The sequence below is a fragment of the Urocitellus parryii genome, chromosome 14 (assembly GCF_045843805.1).
Source record: "Urocitellus parryii isolate mUroPar1 chromosome 14, mUroPar1.hap1, whole genome shotgun sequence".
Lineage (NCBI taxonomy): Eukaryota > Metazoa > Chordata > Mammalia > Rodentia > Sciuridae > Urocitellus > Urocitellus parryii.
The window spans coordinates 18,261,171-18,266,826 of record NC_135544.1 but is presented as its reverse complement, the minus strand read 5'-3'; the positions used below and the strand labels follow the sequence as shown (position 1 = coordinate 18,266,826).

The window sequence follows — 5,656 nt, the reverse complement described above, 5'->3', positions numbered from 1 at the left end:
ACAAGCATAAAAACAAACAAACAAAGGAGGCAAAATAGGAAAAAGAGAAAGTTTATTCCTGAAAGGAAGAAGGACTGCAGGCTGGCTGCTCCCCCAAAAGCCCTCTCTCAGCTTTGCTCATTTTAACTACCTCCCATCCTTCTTTTCTACCTTCTGCGCAAGGAACTGGGCATTCGGTGAGAAGGTCCATTCACAGTGAAAGGAAATTAGGTGAGCAATGTTTTTCAAATCATAAGAACATTCAGGAGGCTGACCCAACTGTGAAATGTGGGTTTCACTTACTAATAAATCTGACTTTCCATATGCCCATGCCCTGACCCCGATAAAGAAAAGATCCCAGAAAAATCTGTTCTAGAGGGCCCTGCTCTTAAAGGGATTCAGCATGCTGCCATAGCAGATGCGATTCTTCCATATGATCCTCAGGAAAGGAAGAGCAGAAGAGGACAGTCCTGAAGAAAATCATTTACTCAGACTTGGCTCCTAACAGTGAAAATAATGCGGGGAGAGAGTAGAGGAGCCATCTGAACACACCTTGTCTAGTGTTTAGACAAGGTAAAGCTAATGGAAGCTAGTTGACGAGTAATCTGATTTTGGAAGCCACCTTGCAGAATCTTGGTGGTGGTGGTGTTAGAGGAAGAAGTTGCAGGAGATGATTCAAGTTGTCTAAGGAAGAATGAGTCAGTTGGTGGAGACCTCCATGCTCCTCACCTGCCAAAATGCCCAAGCAAAACCCAGATCTCCCTCCCCTATAGACATTGCTTACTCAAAAAGAAAAAAAATCAAGGCATCTAGACCCCAGCAACATTTGAGAACTTTGGTGAGACTACTGTTTCTGCTTTCACCAAAATTAGGCCCCGTCAGTCAACAAGCCCTACCAAGAGGTGGCGGAGTATTGGGACACTGATGGAATGCAATGAAGAGAATCCACTTAACCCAAGTGCACCGCACCTGCTTCATGACACCCATTGTACCACCCTAGCTCAGTGCCTGCCTCCATGTTTATGGAAGTAATTGATTAATATGTACTTTTAAAAATTACCTTAATAAAATTATGCATATTTCAAACAGATATGAAAAAAATGTGCTCTAAATATATAATAAGAATTATGATGCATTCTGCTGCCATGTATTTAAATAATAAAAGCAATTTTAAAAATTAATTAACTAAAATAATTAAATAAATAAATTATGCATATTTATACAGTACAGTGTGATCATTGTCATTTCCTTACCTTTTCTTTATGTTTAGAGCTTTCTAGCTCCTCTATTCTAGTTCCTTGTAAAACATAGAATTATCATGGACCATAGTCACTTTGCCAAGCTGTAGGACACTAGAGCTTATTCCTCCTCTCTAACTGCATTGTGGTACCTGCCATTCATCTTTCCTCTATCTCCCTTCCCTTTCCTAGCCTCTAAAAAATAGGGAAGGCTTCACGAATTTTGAGTCACCCTTGCACGGGGGCCACGTTGATCTTGTCTGTGTTATTTCAATTTTAATATATGTGCTGTTGAGGTGAGCACTAATTAACATATTAATATATTGAGAACTTACATACAATAACATACAGTCTACCAGTTTTCAGGCTCGAGAATTGGCCTAAAAGAACACAGAAGACTAAATATGGTTAGAAGAGAAAATGTGACCTGACCAAGCCCTGGCAATGTAAAAGCAAACTCTGGCAGTCAGAAAATGAGAAGAAAGAGGGGAGGAGAAGGGCAGCCACTCATGTCTTCCCGTAACTTGGTTGAAAATCAGAAATACTTTCCAAAGTTTTTTATTATATCTTATGGGGTGATATAATTATACATAATAGTGGGATTCATTGTGACACAGTCATATATGCACATGATTTGGTCAAATTTTAATCCCCAGGATCTCCCCTTTTTCTCCACTTGGCTCCCTTCCTCTACTCCCTTCCTTCCTCCCTTCCTTTACACTACTGGTCTCCCTTCTATTTAAAAATATACGTTTTCATTATTATGCAAAAACATAGAAGGAATAAATAATAGGGCAAAAACGATTGTTCAGAATAAGAAAGGGGGGGCATAAGGCAAATTAAATCCTTAACTTTCTGTGGGTAAGGACCTTGACAAGATTTTAAATTAATAATTCAAGAGATAGTCCATAAATCAAGTAGAGTCGGGGAGGAAAGCATCAGAATTGGTAGCAGAAAGCATTTGCCTCAGGGAAATGCTAAGCCTGGGGAAGTATGGGGTGGGTAACTATAAATTTTGATTTTAATTCCTTCCCCTGAGTTCTGTTCTCACTGCAACCCCAACCCCTCAGTGTTCTTGATAAATAGGGGCGGGGGGAGAATGAAAAGGGAAAGAAAGAAAAGAAAGGAATGGAGAGAGACAGGAAGGAGGGAGAGAGAAAATTTTATTAGGAAGTTACTTCTTGCTATGTTAGAACCATGCTTGTTCTTTCAATTCCCACTAGCATAAGATGCCAAGTGGTAAAACATTGTCCAAATTGCTTCATTGGTTTTGCTGTCTCCTTCTGAGAAGGACCTGACTGTCTGGCAGAGTTAGAGTTGATTAGGTCCCAACTTCCTTAACAAGACTCCTATAGTGCAAGAATTAAAACCAAGAATCAATAAATGGGATGGATTCAAACTAACAAGTTTCTTCTCAGCAAAAGAAACAATCTGTGAGGTGAACAGGGAGCCTACATCCTGGGAGCAAATCTTTACCCCTCACACATCAGATAGAGCACAAATCTCTAGGGTATATAAAGAACTCAAAAAGCTAAACACCAAAAAAAAAAATAAATAACCCAATCAATAAGTGGGCCAAGGACCTGAAAAGACCCTTCTCAGAAAAGAATATACAATCAATCAACAAATATATGAAAAAAATATTCATCATTGCTAGCAATTAGAGAAATGCAAATAAAAACCACTCTAAGATTTCATCTCACTTCAGTCAGAATGGCAGCTATTATGAAGACAAACAACAATAAGTGTTGGCAAGGATGTGTGTGGGGGGGAAAGGTCCACTCATACATTGCTGGTGGGACTGAAAATTGGTGCAACCACTCTGGGAAGCAGTAAGGAGATACCTCAGAAAACTTGGAATGGACCCACCATTTGACCCAGCTATCCCTTGCCTTGGTCTATATCCAAAGGATTTAAAAATAGCACACTACAGGGACACAGCCACATTTCAATAGCTAAACTGTGGAACCTACCTAGATGCCCTTCAGGAGATGAATGGACAGAGTTGAGTTGGAATAAGAGTTCCAATAGCCCATAAGTCCATTCAGGTCTTGTGCTATGGCAGGGTTTGCTGCTTGTCCTGGTCATTGACCATCAGCCTTTGTTACAGACCTCACCCAACGTGGACCCAGGAGTGTGGATGGGCCTTCAACTTCTGGGTCTTGTTCACCTCCATCTCTTCATCCTGGCCTTGTTTCTCCTGATTTTGGCCTTCAACCTGGTCAACTCAGAGTTAATTTATGCCTCCAGAATAGAGCATCCTCATTTAGCATGGATTATCACAGGAGATTATGCACATAGTTTGATCAATATCCTTTCTCTGTTTTCCCTCACCTTTGCCCCCTTGCATTTTAGACACTGGGGACCTTTATGGAGATTCAGTTTGAAGTTCACAATCCCAAAAAGGAACAACCAGAAATTCTCTTGCTTTTAAAGTAGCGAAAGTATAGCTAAAAATCCACAGCACAAATTATGTATAAAATGTAATAATTTCTAATCTTTTTTTGTTGCAGCTGATGAGCTACTATACTTATTCACAGAGTTAATTTGGATTCATAGGGTAGAAGACCATTTGGGTGGATCATGAAAGACAAAATGTCAGAAAATGACTTGTATGGGGATACCAGGTGTTATGGTTTAGAAATGAGGTGTCCCCCAAGAACTCATGTGTGAAACAATACAAGAAAGTTTAGAGGTCAAACTGTTAGGTTATGAAAGCCCTAACCTAATCAGTGCCTTAATCCCATATAGAGATTTACTGATCGGTACCTGTAGGAAGTAGGGTTTGGCTGGAGAAGATGGGTCATTGGGGGTATGCCTTTGGGGTATATATTTTGTCTCTGGAGAGTGGACCCCCCCCCCTACTTTCTTGTGCTATGTCCCAGCTGCTTTCCTCCACCCTACCCTTCTGCCATGATGTTCTGCCTCACGTAAGGCCCCGAGAGACAGAGTTGGCAATCTATGAATTGAGACCCAAACTAAACATTTCCTCTTCTAAAACTATTGTCAGGTCTTTTGGTCAGAACAGCAAAAAAGCAGACTAAAACACAGGGGAGACTCCAACAGTTTGAACATGGTCTGGTAAATATTAGACAGCACAGCTAGGAGCTGCTGTCTGTGATCTGTGATCTGGTTGGTGTTAATGTCACACTAATTAGGAAATGTAGTAAGGCGATATTTGTAAAGACAGATAAGTCAAGCTTATTATATTATTACATTAATCAGCGACTGCTAAGCCATAAAAGGTTAGAATTGGTAAATATCAAGGATGTAGTCACCAACACAGAGCCCTGCGTATGCCTCTGTGCCTTGAAATTCTGGGTACCATGATCCTTGTGAAGTACACACCACCATCTTCTGCTGTATTTTCTGTAGTATAGAGTGGGAAAAAATGTTTTTTGCATTGCTGAAATAAATTAACTTGTTCACATGTTCAAAGGGAAAAAAAATCTCCATACCAGCTTTCTATAGACTAGAATATTTCGTTTGGGGTCTCCCTAAGATATATAACAATTCATCACATTTTAGAAATATAATATTCAATTGACTCATTTCTAGAGAAATTACCTGTAAGAAACTCAATTTGTGGGGAATAATCTGGTCCACTTTGAGTTTCCAAAGATGAGAGTGATAGCTTGAATTCCATTCTTAAAATTGTCAGTTTAGAGACTAGATTCCAAAAAGTGTATTTCAGACATAATGAAAATGAAACAACATGGCGAAATGCACTTTTCTCAATCTTAATAGGACAAAGGAAGCACTCTCAATTGATATTATTGAAGAGTTGGACAAAATAATTCTGAAGACTTAATACAACACTATTAAAGCCCAGAATTCTAAAAGTGGAATGCTTCTATCCAAGTTCAGAACACAAATGGGAGAAGAGACATTGGCATTTTGATATGGAGGGAAAGGTGTTAGTTTTCTAGATTTCCATTAAAGAAGAAATTAATTATTAATTTTTTTTTGTAATACTGGAGATTGAATCCAGGGTCTCACACATGCAAATGCTCTACTACTGAGCTACACCCCTAGCCTAAACTATTTAATTTATTATTAAGTATTCCTTGATCGCTGCTTGCATTTATCAATATCACTATGACACCTATTTACATACAACTTTCTTACAATGAAGTTCAATATAAAATAAAACCGGTGTACTGATTTTCCTGAAGTCAAGTTCACTTCACCCATTTCTGCTACCGTATGATTTTTAATCCCTGGCCTGAGAGTCCCTGAACTTGAGGGAAAACTTGCTTCTGCATATATGTAGCTATCGCTGGAGGCTGCCCATCTGAACTCAGGAGAAGAATCCTACTCGGCCTGGGCGGAAGGCCAGGGCATTGCCACAGAGTGGGCACACGTCCATGAACCAGATCATATGAAGTTTCATTTGCAGCACTGTGTGGCCCAGACATGCAGAGACTGTGGTTGACTAC

The 5,656-nt window shown here is 39.6% G+C and overlaps 1 non-coding gene across 1 annotated transcript; it reads right to left on the bottom strand.

The window, feature by feature from the left end:
* Positions 1–1,415: 1,415 nt before the first annotated feature.
* On the bottom strand, positions 1,416–1,521 carry LOC113192730 (U6 spliceosomal RNA). The gene has a single exon (XR_003302054.1). It is a non-coding gene; the product is annotated as a U6 spliceosomal RNA (small nuclear RNA).
* Positions 1,522–5,656: the final 4,135 nt, after the last annotated feature.